This window comes from Sander lucioperca, chromosome 12, assembly GCF_008315115.2.
Source record: "Sander lucioperca isolate FBNREF2018 chromosome 12, SLUC_FBN_1.2, whole genome shotgun sequence".
Taxonomy (NCBI): Eukaryota; Metazoa; Chordata; class Actinopteri; order Perciformes; family Percidae; genus Sander; species Sander lucioperca.
In genome coordinates this window covers 36,570,240-36,587,584 of record NC_050184.1, presented here as the reverse complement: position 1 = coordinate 36,587,584, position 17,345 = coordinate 36,570,240, and the positions used below count along the sequence as shown (strand labels likewise).

The following is a 17,345-nucleotide window of genomic DNA, read 5'->3' as shown; positions in this document are numbered from 1 at the left end:
GCTACCAAATGCCTCAGTCACAACAACTGGTACAGATCTGTAAATAACATTTCAGGGGGCATCCTCACCCTACACAAAGAATTATTTTTCCCTCCTCTGCAACTAATGCCACTTCTTAATTATGTTTTAATCTCCCAGATTAGTACATACAACAGCAGTCAGTTTCCACATTGTGGTGAGATGTTAAATGTGCTAACTGCAGTGGATTATGGGTTGATGGTACTTAAGAGGCCAAGCTGCATCTCTTAAATCAGTTTTGGGGTGAATTAAGAGTAGACATGTTGAGATGGACGAATAGGAATAGACAGAGAGAAAGATAAAGAAAGCAACAAGTAAGACTTTTGTTTTAATGAAATCAAGCTACACAAAGAGGCTACAGATCTGAGTAGAACACCACTAAGCACCTGCCAAAGGTTGTCCAAACACAACCTGAATAAAAAAGAATGAAAGGCCCATTGACTGGAGCAGAGATACTCTTTCACTTATTCTGGCTGTGATAAAGCAGACAACTATTGAAACACACACATTACTCCTATGTTGTGGGGGGGACACGCACAGACAGGTCGCTGTATGTGTGTGTTTTTGTGTACATTCGTGAACACATGTGGTGATGACCGACAGGACCTGGGGGCGCACCCTGAAGGAGCATGCACCCATCACCTGCTGTCACTCATAACACGCGCACTCTGGTCATGCCACTTAAAGTTGTTACAGTGAGTTTGGGAGACATTCCTTGCCCTCTGGCTGCTCAAAACACACACTTCACATTCCAGCGAGTGTATTCTGGGGTCCCACTCCCTAATCCTCCAACATATGCAGACACACATATGCATACCATCGCACGGGTGCAAAGACACACACACACACACAAAAAAAAGACGGGTCCAGAGGTTCCAATAAAATCAAAATCTGCAGCCTCGAGTTTGTTGCCAATCATCTCACTTTCCATTAAACTCACAGAAAACTCTGAAAGTTTCAATGAAGGACATTGTCTGAGCTTTTTACTCACTCTACATTTCCTAGAAAACTACGTCACTATCAGGTAAAAATGACATCAAGAGGTTATTATTCTCCATGGCCATTGAGGTTAGTCTTATAGCTTGCGCTCTTGTTCCCAGCGAGCCTGTTAAGGTGCACTGTTGTCTGGCTGTAGGTCCTTCTCTGGCTTTGATGTAACAGAGGAACTCACTAAACCACGGGGGCACCACCTTATGAAAATATGAGCTCTGTTTGTGAACACAGGCTCCTGTGTGTACAATAAAAAGGAGTATGTGCATGTCTTACAAGCACAGGTTAAAAGCATCTGTTGTTTCGCTCTCAGGTCTCCCTAATGACCGTGTAGGCAGGGCAAGTAAACTTGTTCACTTGATTGCAAATCATTAAGAGTGAGTGGCCGCATAAAATTACTTAGGCCATGTGTTTTGTAGGGGTATGAATCTTCACTGCTCTCACAATTCAATTTGATTACGATTATCCTGTCAAGGATTTGAATCCATTCGATATCACGATGCATCCCGATTCTTCACCTCGTCAACATTATTACATATTGCTACACATGGTTTTCATAAACCAATTCAAGCAGTCAGATATATATGAACTGACCTTTTTATTGTATCTGCTCTCAAAAAGACACTTCCTGAATGTAGCGGAGTCTGAACACAGCAGACAGCAGACAAAAGGCACAAACAAGTAACATCAGTAGGCAATAATCGATTACGGTCTGTCACTGCATCGATGCAGAATCCTCCTTGTCTGCATAGTGATGCATCGATGCAATGATTAATTTCAACACCGCTAGTATTTCGGCCTTCCATCCACTCTGACTCGACCTTTTTGGGCACCGAAAAATAAAGCCATTTGTGAATAAATCTGAAAATGCTGGCAGTGTGGATGCAGAAAGTAAAGCTTTTGTGAAAATTGCAGACAAAATTGTGATGGTTGGTCAGCTGCTGGATCAAGTGTCCTGCACATGCCCAGGAAAAGAGATTTAGTTTTTGATTACTGAAAATGTGAACGGCAATCTTTATTAAAACATCCAAAACATGCCTGTGTTGATAGAAGGCTTTCAACACCAAATGTGTGCTATCAAATGTATCTGCCCATGTGTGAACATGTGTGTGTGCTGAGGATTAATAAAAACCGGTTTATGAATCATGAGGGTGTGAGAACATCACCAACAGGCTGCTGACCCTTCTGTGTCTGAGTCACCAAAGTGTGTTTCCAACAACTTAATCTATCTTTGACCCTGAGCCCTCTAGCACAATAGACACCATTTGTGTGTTTGTGTGTGTAAATAACAAACATCATTTGCTAAAATGTCTAAGTTAGAGGACATTGGGGTTGCCAGCTAACAGGTGCCACCTGACAAACCTGACTAACATTTCTGAATAGCGTGGCGAATGTTCACTTCACTCCCCCATACAGATGGGTATAATTATGATATATTAATTAAAAACATTATGGATTTCAGCTTTAATTACCATGCTGGGTCTCCAGTGAGGCACCTAAAGTCAGGAAGCTGTTAAAGCTTTCAACTAATCAGAGCTGCACTGACCAACACTTCCCATGCACAGCTACATGACATCAGCAATGACACAAGCCTGGTCTGCATCACAGTGACCGTTGCTCCATTTGTATTTAACTAAAAGAAAACTGAGGGGATTCGGGTGTGACACACATTGATGTCACCATGTTGCAAATCAGCTATCTGGAAGAGGTTGTGTTGTTAATCAGGGGAGGATCTAGATAGGGGTGGGCCATGCTGAGCAAGCTATTTGTATATTGTTCAGATGAGAACACACAGGGACAGACAAGTTGATGTTGGATTGCTTTCAAAATGACTAATAGAGTTGATCAAATCTTTGTGTTGTCTGGAACTGGTTAGCCAATGATGCATGTTTTATGTTTCATTACGTGTGCACGCACACACACACGCACACACACACACGCACACACACACACACACACACACACACACACACACACATATGCTGACACCCACACTAAATGTGCAGAGCCACACTTACTACTACCACCTCTGGCCTCCATCATATAGTTTATCAACCTTTTGACAGCCAGTCTGTTTAAGCACACGTGTCCAACTCAAACACACAGATAAAAACAGCCTGGTTGTACCTCTGGGACTCAAAACTGAAAATGTCTGTGAGTGTATGTCAATGGGTTAGATGGTGAAAGTGTTTGTGTCTGCTGGGTGTGTGTCTAAATGCTCTGATATCAGACCACTCTGCTAATGGGTTTACATAAAGGGTCGATGGATGGTATAGACTAGAGGTCAGTCGACCAAAAAGAGCAAAGCTACAAACCTACACACACACACACACACACACACACACACACACACACACACACACACACACACACACACACACACAGAATCAATAAGAGCATATCTGTCCACCTTGTCCTAATGAGTCTCTAAAGCAAGTCAACTCCATTATTATTTCTATAAATCTTACTAAATTACTTAATTTCTATGTCACAAATACAAGTCTTTGTATGCATCTCTGTCACCATCAACAGCCTACACAGACCAACTGACCTATATTAGCCCACACATTAAGACATACAATTAGATAATTCTCACATGGCGTGGGTATGAGGATGGTACAAAAAAAGAGGCTTTCTGCAGTTAACCCAATCACAGCAGATATACCGGGAGAAGGCGTCGTTCAGAATGTAGGTCAACCGTTCAGTAGAATGCGGGTCCCGCAGAGGATCAATACGAACACACCCACCCACTCACATGCATACCTGCCACTGCTGACTGCCCACCGAACCCCAGCAAACGAGTTGTCATCGCATGCAGCTTAAAAGAATGGGGATGTCAGCCGACCGTAAATCACAGAAACACTTAAAGCGCGCACGCACATTATGCGCGTACACATGCATCATTCAAATCTATCGGCACTCTACTATTCTCATTAGATGATTTGCAGTAATGCGTTTTTTCTTTTGATATAGATTCCTTTTAAGCGAAGCAGAAACATCATGGTGCTTTTTAGATGCTGCTGCTAATAGAATACAGTATAACGACATTAAAGGACAGTGCTGATTCAACATATGGCTTTGCGCATTGAGGTCTGTGCCTATGTGCTGTAGTGCTCCGTCTATACGCGCTCACTAAAAGCCCACTTTTTACCCGGCGTCTAGACCGAGATACAACATCCCACAACAGCCTAATCTGAGCCCATGTCAGTTACAATAATGAAACGTGCCACCATGCAGCTGTTAGAGTTTTATCAATGAGACGTGCTGCTGCTTATTACGCACTGGCTCCGCCGGAGCTTCTACAACCCATTCACCACTATCAGACACCTCCCGTTTGTATCGCGTTAAGATAATCAAAAGCAATGTCACCAGTGTGTCAATTAGCTTCTCATCCGGCATTCTCAGTCACATGCAGGCTCTGGTCGCACCTATTACCTTGACAGAAAGTGCATTGTCCTCCTCGCGCGCTGCGGACCCGGGAGCTGCAGCATTTTCCCGTTCAGCACGCGTCCGCTCATTCTACAACCGTCCAGCTTTTCAAGCCGCTTTGTTACCGTTTGGCATATCCCGGCCCCTGAAACAAGACAGAGAGAATCCACCCGGTGGATTCCGCCGCTGATAACCGGTAACCGCCTGTAAGAGTCAGCAGTGTTAACTGACTGACCCACTCCCGCAGTGCCTCCACTCTGACACACACACACACACACACACACACACACACACACACACACACACACACACACACACACACACTTTCTCACACACACACTAAGGGAGGGAGGCGATGAGCAAGGGAGGGAGGCATGGATAGAAAGGCAACACCCCAAATTCCTCCTCCTCCAGCCCCCGTTTCGCTGATCGCGACCAGCTGTGCCTTTACCAAAAACGCAAAGAGGCTTTAAAGCGCATTCAGTCACAGGATAAAAACGCAGTCATCACATTCTCTGAAGCGACATTTCACACTCTCAAATCTCTAATCAACACACCAGACAGCCCGCTGACACAACTCACTCTACCCTCTGATACCAAGTCAACGCGGGTGAAGTCTCGCACTCGAGAATAGATCCTTTAATAAATCGTGTAAAAGTATGAATAACACGATGTACAAATGTCATAGGCCTACCACAAATAAAATAATTGCATTCAAAATTTCACAAAGCAAAACATGTACAGCATGGCTTTACTAATAGTTCATAATTTATTCATGCTTTATTTTACAGTAATGAGCCATTTGTAAGAACACATTTTGGGTTGCCAGGTCGTGAAAAATGCCTTTGCCTGGGATATATCCTTCTTTGGCATATCTTGCTTTTCCTTTTTTAATCCATAACATTTGAACGCTGTAGCTAGTGGAGGTGGAGCTTATTTGAACTATTTCATATGGTTGGATACTTTAATCTGTAACAATGCATCAGTGCAGTCATATGTTTTACATGTAAAATCTTAATCTGCAATGTAACCAGTGATGTCAGCTGTCAGATGCATGTAGTCGATTAAATAGTAGAAACAGTCCCTGTGAAATGTAGAGGTTCATAAACAAAAAGTGGCATATATATATATATATATATATATATATAGTTCCTGATTAAGTAAATGTACTTAAAAACTATTAACTTCTGTCAAATGATAAAAAGCTAAACTTTAAATAGGGCTTTATTATGGGGAGACCATAACAACACATAGATATCTCTCTGAAATAATAAAACAAATGTATTACACATATCATTCAACAGTCGCCCACTGTCTAAGAGAAATGCTGGCTAATAGACAAACCAACGGTGGCATAAATAAGCCTCAATCAGGATGTAATGAAGCAGGGAGGGTAAATGAGTTTAGTGTTTCTATTGTAAGAGAGTGTGTATTGGCTATTGGAGACAGAGGAATAGAGTGGGTATCATGTATCTACTCCCCCTCCCGGACTTCTGCCCCCTCACATCCAGCGGTGTTTAAACACTTTAACCACTGAGTGGACCCCAGTGAATAGATCTGCCTGTCTGTTGGGTCTGTTCAATAAGTGAATAAAGGGTGAGAAAGAGAGAGGGACCGACAGACAGAGGAGGGGGGGGGTGAGATTGAGATAATTAAGACTGTCTTTTCAGTGAAGAAAATAGTGTGAGTGGTCAAAATAGAGAGATTGGAAAACACACCCACAGAGAAAGAAAAAAGAGACCATTAACACACTCTTTTTAAGTGCAGAGGGAACAAAGACAGGATTCTTCAGGCTACTGCTCACCCGTACCATGCAGAGCCAGGTGGGCACACTGTGTGTGAGTATGTGTGTGTTTGGGGGTCTGATTGGCACATTGGCATGCTGAACTGCAGGTGTGTAGAGCCGCTGCCATCGTTGTTGCCTAGCGTTACTAATAAAGAGAAAGGAAAACAGTTTCTACGTGCATGCATACACACAAACACTCCGGCATTCACACACACACAAACTTACAATCCTCCTTAAGTCATCATGAGCCTTTGCTCTAATTTATGTCAACTCTCATCTGAGTTTCTGGAAAGAGTAGTTGGACAGCGCCCTGCTTCAGTCAGGCCAGCTTTTACTTTGACCACTGACTCATGCCCAGACATGCCCTCTGTCACCCTCTGTTTATTTGCTTCTCCTCATCAAAGAGTGTCTCTTTTTCGTGCCCTCCTTTTTACTCCGTATATAAGACCACAGTGCTTGTTTTCAATGTCTGTGTGCATTCTGGTGCAGTAGGCCACTGTAATTAGGTGGTGATGTAACTCTATAATGACAGTATACAGGCAGGGTCATCCATATGACCCTGGGAACCTGTCACTCCTCTGCTGATGAAAGAGACAAGCGACCTGGGAAAGCTCATCCCCCTTATCAGACCAGGAAAACACACACACACACACACACACACACACACACACACACACACACACACACACACACAGTTCTTTTGTCTGATTACTGGCAAATAGCCTCCTCCCCCAGAGGAAGAGTCAAATCATAGTTTGTATACCAGCCTGCATGCTCAGTCTAGTAGCTAACTAACTAAGACCTGAGGTTTTAAAAACCCAAATGCTGAAAGCATGACCTCACAGTCACACACTTGGGTTTGAACATCAAAGTGTGCGTCCCCCGTCTTGAAAAGGTGCTCTTGTGGTTAATTGAGGGACCCTCCATGTCTGGACTACCAAAAGCATCTAACTGGTCTCTTGCTTGGAGAGGACGCTATTCTCGAGGTCTACCGAGGACAATATGAAGTGGAACTACTTCTACTGAAGTAGCTCAGAAAACCTGATTTCAAATATGGTCTGTCTTTCAAGAGACAGAGAGGAACAAGAGGAACAAGAAGAACGACAAAAAAAGCCAACGTGCGATACATTTTAAATATTGCTCAACAGGTTTCTGCAACCAGTTCAGCTTAAGTCTTCTGGGAAAATAATGAGGATATGTTCACTGCTGGGAGCACTGGTGCACACAGGGAGGATGAGATTAAGAGATGGTGTATTGAGGAGAACAGGAAGGGAGAAGGATGGTGGGAGGGCAGAAAGAAAGGTGTGTGACTAATGTCGAAATAACTCCAGAGAATAACACGGTGGGAGTCAATGGGAGGGAAGCAAAGTTAATTCATATGCGCATTACAAACCCCGTCACACCCCACTGTTAACCCTCTAAAGGCTTAGCTCTAGTGTGCATGTTGTATGTGTGTGTGTGTGTGTGTAGCATAGATTTGAGGCAGCTTCACTCCAAAAGCTTGTCCTTAATCATGCAGTTTCATTTACCCCCTATAGAGGAACTAAGCATGTACTTTAAAGGCTGTATAGATGTAGAGGGAGGGCATGAATGAGTAAGCAAGGTGTGTGTGTGTGTGTGTCTTTTACTGTGGGAACCAGCCTTCAGGAATTAACCTGATAATTTCCTCAATCTCAATTACTGTAATAACAAGAAAGGTACTCTTAACACATAACAATGTTTTACATAAAATGGTAAAAGGGAACACAATTACACAACAAATGCAAATTTTAAAAGGTTTGTATAAAAAAAACAAAAAAAACATGTTCTTTCCTGCCACTGGTGGTATCTAGCCATGCAGTCTATATTTTCTTTTTAATTTCCACAGGTTTTGAGATATCCACCTCTGACACATCGTCCATTTCCAGAAACAGTGTCCCTGTTCTTAAAGTTATTGGGTTATTGGGGAAAAAAGAATGTTAAGCATGCTAACATGCAGTGGCAGAGCTAACACAAGTCATGTTATGCATCGCAGTTTAGCGTGCTAGCATAGCACTAAACACAAGGTAAGCTGAGGCTGATGGGAATGTCATTAGTTTTGCAGGTATTTGCTCATAAACTAAAGTACCAACGTACTTCTAAATCCATCCAAGTCTGGACCAAAGTAGCGAGCCGACTGACATTGTCATCCCTGAAGCCATACTGCAAGCTTGGCGAAAAATCTTAACTCTCTGCCTACTTACTATATTTGTATTACTTTTGTTTTGCTGTGGCATCTTTTTAGGATTTGTAAGAACTACAAGAAAAGCTAGTAGGATTTAAGATGGTAAAAGTAGTAGATAAAAGTAGTAGATTTAGTGGTTTAAATTACCTTTATTTTATAATATTTCATTGCATTGTTTTTGCATAAGTTTTTGTATATCCATTCAGGTTTCTCTGAAGCCTTCCTCCAAAGTCATAAAAGCAAAGGTTTGTTGACTAAATGATGCGAGTCTATACCATGGTTTATATCTATGCTTGTTGGTTATAGCATCATGTTCACCATCAGTTGATATTTTCAGGTAATTTCCTCCTTTTCATGTCTTCTATAGGTCAGGTGTGATTATATCATAATAAAACAAAATGAAGTAAATTCAGTAAACATCTCCAGGAAGAGCGGGATCAGTCTCTTTCCTTTAAGGAAATGGGATGAAATCGGTCATCGGGCAGAAGTCGTGACATTTTAACCTTTGTTAATTAAGAAGAATCCACTCACACATACACTGTTTATTTCCTTTGCACGCTCATATTGTTGATATGGTAACACATCCCTCTGAACTACGTGGGGGTCCTTCAAATGCGCACACACACCATGGCCACCATAACCCCCTTATCCATACCCCCACTGCTGACCAGGTCCCTGAGTTCTCTTATTTTCCAGCCTGCCATAAGAGGAAGCTAGGGATTAGTGGGGATTATGCCGTAGCGTCTCCATAGAGATTTACCAGGCCTCAGTAGGAGGGTGGGGGGCGTCTAGGCAACAGTAGCCGTGGCAGTGGTTTTGGTGTTTGGTTGGGTGCTGAATGACATGGCCTCCAAGAGACAGAGTATAGTCATATTGGGAGAAGGAGAAATATGCGGTAGAAGTTCAAGGAATAAAACAGCAAGGAAGCAGAGAAAAAAAATATTTTCTTGACTTTAAACTTTTTTTTCATTCTAGAGCAGAATGTGGGAAAACCGGTCCGGGGGATGTAAGTTCCCAAGCTTCGATCCAGAACATGAGTTTGTTGCTCAACGCCAGTATGTTGCACAATAATGAAATGGCCTGTAGTCAAACTAAACATATCCATGCAGAGTGACAGGAGACATTCCTGTAACAATTGACTGCAGTCAGCTTGGACATTAACAAACACTAGTGTATGGGTGTAACTGTAGGTGTATGTGTGTGTGCGTGTGTGTGTGTGTGTGTGTGTGTGTGTGTGTGTGTGTGTGTGTGTGTGTGAAGAGAGACAGCGGGCCATGGACAGAAAAAGAGAGTGAGGAAAAGCAAAGAAGTACAGCAAATATTTTCTTTAGCAACAGTGAAAGTTGCGCGGATGAACTGACAATTAGGAGTAAGTCTCATTTACTTTTTGTGCCTCGTTGGTTTGGACTTAAAGTAAACTATGTAGTATAATGATAGTAAATTAAGAAGGTTAATAATGAAACTGTGTAGCTCAAACAGCCTCAGCAAACACAAGAGAATATAAAAGGAAGGTACATAAGGACAATGAAATAGGAGGTGTTAGGGGGTTTCGAGGATTGCAAATCCCCCTGCAGCCCCATATGTTACTCACTGTTAAATCTTTTAATGTGTTTGTGTATTAGTGTGTGTATGACTCCATATGTGAGACTGCATGTGTGAATGTGTGTGTATTTGTGCCACTTTAGCACACAAACAGATTAATGTCATTATTGTTTGTCAGCAGCGTTGTTTGTCCTTCTGTTACAGCTGGAGCCGATTACATCATCCCTGAGAAAAATAGCAAGGCAGATAAATAAAAATATATTAAAATACAAACTCAGCTATTAGATATGAACTAAATGTAATTATCATATAGTTATCCTATTAACTCATGAAACTGAAGAGCCTCTCAAACAATGCACAATGTCAAAGTTATCTCCATATAACTCATATATATTAATATATGCTCATGTGATCATGGTGCTTGGCATCAGAAATGTGTGTGTATATGTGTGTGTGTGTGTGTGTGTGTGTGTGCCTGTGTGTGTGTGTTTGTGTGTGTGTGTGTGTGTGTGTGTGTGTGTGTGTGTGTGTGTGTACGTGTTTTGCCCACACGTGGTGGAACAAAGAAGGAGCGCACTCCTCCGCTCAGGCAAGTTCCCTCCATACTGACAGGAAAAGTAATTGATTACACGCCGTACTGAGCAGATAGAGCCACAGGAGCACCGCACAGCGCCAAAGAGGCCCAGAGAGGAGCAGGTAGTGGATGACAAGAACAACACATGCCCCATCACCCCCCCTTAACCCCACCTCAATCTGCCTCTCATCAACATTTCATGTGACTTGCCCACCATCTCTGACACACAATGTCGTACAGACAGAGAGAAAGACATAGTGAGACGGGGAAATCGTGATGCCGAAATATTAATATATACTTTTGTGAAAATATTATATGAATTCTGTCCCTTACACGTTATTCTGTCCAGCACCTAATATTTATGGTCTGGATGTGCATGCTTTTGTAAACTTTTTTGCAAAATATTGAATTAACATACATTCATCCTAAAGGACCATACCAGTATTGTCTGCAGCTTTTAGTTCCTTAAAGAAATAATCTTAAAGATTTTCATTTAAATAAATGTCTGTCAAGTCAATATGTATCGCCGAATGTGAGCCAGTGGCCCACTGATGAATGCCCTTGCATTTGCAGCATTACGAACTACTAGGTGAAGGTGTGGCGACATTCCCGATGATGCTGTTTAGATCTCTGGGAAGTGAAATCCGAAAACACACTTGCAATTAGCCATAGAAAACAGAACATCAACAACTTTAACTAGAAATCATGCTGTAGTTAATAACAGTGCTGACCATTTCCAACGCATGAAACGCATTCCGACAGAATTTCAGATTTTTTAATTTGTATTTTCTTAGTTTTATGGCTACTATTTATTTCTGTATGGTGTTAAAATCAACAGGCCGACTTTTGAAACTTGCTTGAGTTGTGTAATCCTACACAGCAAACATTCATTATTGTTACATATTAATACAGTTAAAGTCCAGATTCATTTGAAGTCTCACCACAATAACATTACTTTGACAAAAATTAAAGCAGACCTGACATTTACTGTGATGCATCACACAGCTTTCAAGGATTTGCCAACTGATTTTCATAGCATATAGAACTGGTACGAAAGCGATGACTTCTTGGAAAAATAGACATAGACATTTTTTTTAAATGCTCCAGCACAGCAAAACAGCTTGCAGTAAATGGGCTAAACATGCAAAACGACTGGTACATTTCAACATCACTATGAAAGTAAAAGTGACTTATAAGCTTTTGATACAAATTCTAGAGATACTAGCAGCAAAACATAAACAAAGTTCAGATCAGATATTTCTGTATTTTGAGCTGCACCAGGAGGAGAAATCAAAATAATTCCAAAATGTCTCTGTTTCACCACAGTTTTATGTTCCCAAATCCTGAAATCAGTCTAAAAAGTCACTCTAGAGTTATATTCCTTTGTTAGTAGATTAGTGTCACCTTTAACCTTTTCAACTCACATTGCTTTGAAGGCACACAGCAACACACTCACACAGCTAAACGCACACAAAAGTATTGAAACTCCTGTGCACAAGATGATATGAACTCAATGTGTGTCTTTCTTGCCTGGGAGGGGGTCTGTAACTGGACCGCAGTATGAGTCACAGTGTAAAGATCTGGCTCTTAGCAAGAGGGAAGCCCTGGGTGTGTCCACTGAGGATCACATCAAGAGAATCTGTAAGAGTGAGAGTGAGTGAGTAAGTGAGAGAACGGCTCCATCACCTGTAACCTAAATCAGATCCAGATGTTGGAAGAGGAATTCATTAATCACATGTGTCAGGCTGCATTACATTCTGTGTGTGTGCACATGTGTGTGTATGTATGTGTGTGAGGACAGACAGAGGGAGGCATGAAAACAGAAAAAGAGAGTGAGTAAAAGTACAGTAAATGTTTTTTTTAGCACCAGTGAAAGTCGCCGCGGATTAACTGACAATTATGAGAAAGTCTCATTCCGTTTTTGTGCCTCGTTTGTTTGGACTAAAAGTAAACTACTGTAGGTGTTTCATGTAGTGTAATGATAGTAAATTAAGAGTTTCTCGTTTTTGGCCAGTAGATGGGGTCAGAGTACAACAGAATTGAGCTTGACCTGAGAGAGATAACACTGCTCTCGTCACCCAAACACACACACACATGATTGTGACCGTCAGTAACTACCCTGTCCTTCTGGAGATAAGGCTTAGAGAAAATGACAAGGTCCAGGAACTACACCTAATTAGAAGTGTTTAACCATTGATACGGTCAGATAACCATCAATTAAGGGCCATAACGACCTCCAGTGTTTGAATACAACCAAACATTTAGTGGCAGGCAGGAGGCTAAAGTAACCACAGATGACACCAAAGCTTATTCCAGGCATCAAAACAGATGACTTCTCTATTAAAACGTTCCTCTTTCGGTTTCGCTTCCCTGTACTGTACTGCACTGACACTAAGTGCAACCAGCTCACTTCTGCTTTCTAGAAAGCAGACAGCACTAAATCAAAACACTTAAACCAGAAGACTCTGAAAAGCTTAAGGGAGCTTAGTGTGTCTGTGTGTGTGTCCTGCTCCAAACAAATATTTTCATAATTCAGACGTTTAATGTAGTGAACCAGCTTGTCTCGCAGCGTAACCATGGAGACTGCACGTTTACTAATGGGAGGTCGCTGAGAATGGGAGCTCTTCCATCAAGAAACAAAAGCGTCTGCGCCCAGCAGGGCAGAAAACAAGCAACACGCTCATCCAATCGTCTGCACGTGTGTGTGTGTGTGTGTGTGCGTGTGTGTGTGTGTGTGTGTCTGTGTGTGTGTGTGTGTGTGTGTGCGTATGTTGAGCCCATTATCACCAGTCAAACAACAACAATAGCAATCAATACCGACTATCAGCCCAGATGAGGCTCAGACAGGTACTGTATGTAGACTTTATACGTTGTGCGGGTTTGCCATAAAATGATACACAAATACATACATATAGAGCTATTACTCTCCTTTTCTGAGCACAATATCTTTGCCCATGGGTACTTCAAGATGGTCTCAATTTACTCCCCATGCACTTTCACACACTCAACATTGCCAGACTAATAAGTGTTGCTCTCAAGAGAAACAAGCTAATAACAAAGCACATAATTTACCCTGTTGTGCTTTGTGGTGTTAGATTAAAAAAACTTTATTGTCTATCACATAATGTTTTGTCTTAAAACAAAACTGTCTTAGGTTAGGGTCTTAGAAACAACATAAACAACATTCATTTTTTTCTAGACAGTGGACTGCTCACTTGTCTCTATTATGAAAATTGGACTATATTGTTTGTGTCAATGACGCGCTGTGATACAGACGAGGTACTACATTTTCAATTCCTACTGGTTACTAATAGAGGTTACAATGACAGTGTAAACAAACCACTACATATGTGTAACAAATTTGATTTGTCAACGTAAATAGATGGAACAATGACAAGAGTAATGGAACGAAGGTGCCTTGAAGAGGAATTTTATTTCTTATGCTCTGCTGGAGGATCTTATGTGGCAGTGCTTTGCTGAAATGTATGCCTAAACTGAAAGAAAACCAGAGAAAACTTCTCACAACAGGATGTTGGATCAACAACTCAGCTTCCTTAATGTGCAGATCCACACTACACACAAAGATGTTTATGTGTATCTCCACAGAAGCAGAATTCCAGCTTCACACATCTAGCACATGAAGCAAGCAACATAATAATTCCACTGGAGCTTTATGTGTCTGGCCTAATATGTCTGTTTTCCACCAACTCCTGAGAAAAAACATCTAGGTCTTTAGCTTGCTAGATGTTCAGTTTTCTTCACCTGCTTTTAGCTATCTGCTGTCAGCTAACAGCTTGCCATTTAGTGCTGGGCAGGTTGCATTATTGGAGCTTGTTTTGCTGAAAACGGCTGACTGCTGCTGCTGCTGGAATCAGGGTTGATAAGAGAGATGAGACTGAACTGCATCATGGGCCATAAATAGTGCAGTCTTACCATAATTGTTGGTTTATTACCGCCAGCAACCTCTTTAACATTAAACACGATCGTCAATTAATGCATTGTTTATAAAAAAAACAAAAACGGATTAACGCAGGTTTTACAGATTAATGCACGATCAGGGGAAGGACCTCCTCATCTTCCCCCTTCCGGCTGTTTCCTGGTAAGAATGACGTGTGCGAGTGAAAGTGTGGGGGGATACTGGGAGGGGTCTGGTTCCAGATGTAAGTGGTACTCGTCAGACAAGAAGAGGCCCAGGCTAGAAAAGCACAGGAAACGGATAACTGACTTAAGGGTCCCGACTCAGTGTGTGTGTGTGTGAGAGTATAGGGTCTGTGTGTCAGACAGGTCACGGTACAGTCACGGTAAACTTTGTATGGGAATGTGAATCACGCCTATCGAGTACAACTGAAATGAGTCAAAGTGCCCCTGATGAGTCAAATCCTGCTCATCCATATATGTTTATGGCCAACCTCTAATATTTTAAGACAGTTTCCTCACAATTTAACAGAACAAAGAGATGAGGACTACATAACCCAAACAAAGAACATGTGTGTATTTGTGATAGATAATTTATGTGGGGAAATCCTATGCATTATATATGCTGAGATGATATATGGTAATGTAGTGTGACCTCTGTATGACAGGGGAAGTGCCTCTATGTATAATGGATGAGTATGTGTAATAAATGATGAGATAAGGGAGAGTAATCCAGCATAAGGCTACTTTGAGTTGACTGGGTGGAGAGAAGCAAGGAAAGAGGGAATAGCAGCACAAGCCTTCCCTCTAGTGGTAAAGACATATTTCTTTGGTTTGAAGCCACAGCAGCCACCGGACAGCAGCCTGCAGACTCAAAATGACCATATACTGTATATGATTCAATGAATGCCAAAATGAAAAGTTGATTAAGAGATTAGTCGATCTGCAGAAAAATAATTTTGATAATATATAATAGTTTGACATTTATCACAACATTCCAAATGTTAGTATTTGCTGCTTTTCTCTGTTTTCTTTTTTTTTATAATGGTGTATTGAATATCTTTGGGTGTTGTCGAATACAACAAACAACTTGAAGATCTCTCGAAGTCAAACTCAAAGTTACTTTGGGCTCTGGGCATATTTTGCCATTTTTGGATGTTATATAGAATAAACATTTACTTTTATTGGATAAATATTCAACAGATTAGTCGATGATGATAATAATCTTAGTTAGTTAGTCCCAGCCATAGAAAAAACACCTCTCTGACACAATCTCAACAACATTACAATCTTCACAAGGGAAGGATTTGTTGAAGGAATATTGTTATGGATTACATTATATATATATATATATATATATATATATATATATATATATATATATATATAAAATATTCCACCCCTTGCCTGAATCCTCACCTAATGTGTCTTTAAAGGTCTATAAAGACATCATGATTCATGATACAACATTTACTTTAATATCTTAATTCATTCAATCGCAGAAAGAGATAATAAAAAAGGACTGTGTTTTCTATTTTTCTTTGTCTGTTTGCAAGCTCATGTTGTTTGTCGGTCTATCATCTCTCTTTCTTAATCCTTTGGCCTGCCAGCAAATGTTGCCTTTTGTTTTGCCTCCTCGCACAAAGCACAATATAAACCTGTAGAACCACAAATTGAAGGCCATGACCAGATACACAATAACACTACAGGGACCTGAACTGTGTTGCAATTGATTTCTTGGTGACTGGGAGTACATTTTTGTGGTTACCATAGAGATGTCAAGCTGTGGCCAGCAGAGGAGTTTTTTTTTTAGTTTGGTTGGATGAGCTCTTTCAGAATTCTCACATTTACAAAGACATAATGTGTTTTCTTCGCTGTGCTTAGAGTTAGTCAGTGAAACACGATGCCGTGCGTGCAACCAGTTACAATTTTTGTGTCATACCTCCTCATGCAGCTTCACACACACACACACACACACACACACACACACACACACACACACACACACACACACACACACACAGCCAACATCCTCTCATTTACAATGAAATAAAGTGTTTTTCTTCGCTGTGCTTAGAGTTGGTCAGTTCTCCAAAACTAACTGAGGAAGTCCAGGGAACACAACGTATGTCATTCTGCAACAGACAATCTTAAACTTAATTTCCTCTGTTTGTGGATTGATGAGAGACATCATTTATTAACATAATTCTTGTTGATTGGTCACCAAGTCACAAGGTAATGTGTTGTCTTAATGAGACTGACGGAGACTCAGGGAGCTGAGTAACAATTTGAACACTAACAACATCTACCAGCAAGCTCTCTATTAGGTCTCTCTATTTAGGTCTCTATAACTGCTACTGTGACTTAGTTGTCGAAGAAAAACAATGTTCACAAAGGCACAATACACAATCAATAACACCCAGACAGACAACCAAACACATTCACATTACGTAACATGATTGGGATATTCCTCTCTAGTCCATTTTATAGCAGATAACAAATGAAGGATAGAGACCCTTTTCCTGTAAAGTGCTCGGTGTTAGCTGCCACAGCCTTGCGAAGACTGAACAGACGGGTGTGTATGTTTGATGTCAGAAACAAGAAAATGTTCCAATTATAAGAGAGAATGACGTTTCAAAGACATACACCACCTGGGTAACAACCACTACACAACACAACAAACACAACAAACATTTATAAAACTGAAATAGTTCACTTTTTCTTTTCTGATGTGATCTCAAGATTAAATCTTTTGATCCAAGGAATCCATGGCGAATTCAAAACAAACCTCTTTCTGACCCTGACAGCTCTGAATGATCCCGCTTTGGCTATGCAGAAAGAGTTACTAGTTTTCCAAAGACATCTGCATTCTAGCTCTGCCAGGGAGG

At 41.1% G+C, this 17,345-nt stretch overlaps 1 protein-coding gene across 12 annotated transcripts in view; it reads right to left on the bottom strand.

Annotated features, from left to right (window-relative positions):
* The window catches only part of LOC116058557 (neuron navigator 1-like), a 90,128-nt gene that overhangs the window by 35,345 nt on the left and 37,438 nt on the right, over positions 1 to 17,345 (bottom strand). The window lies entirely within an intron of this gene.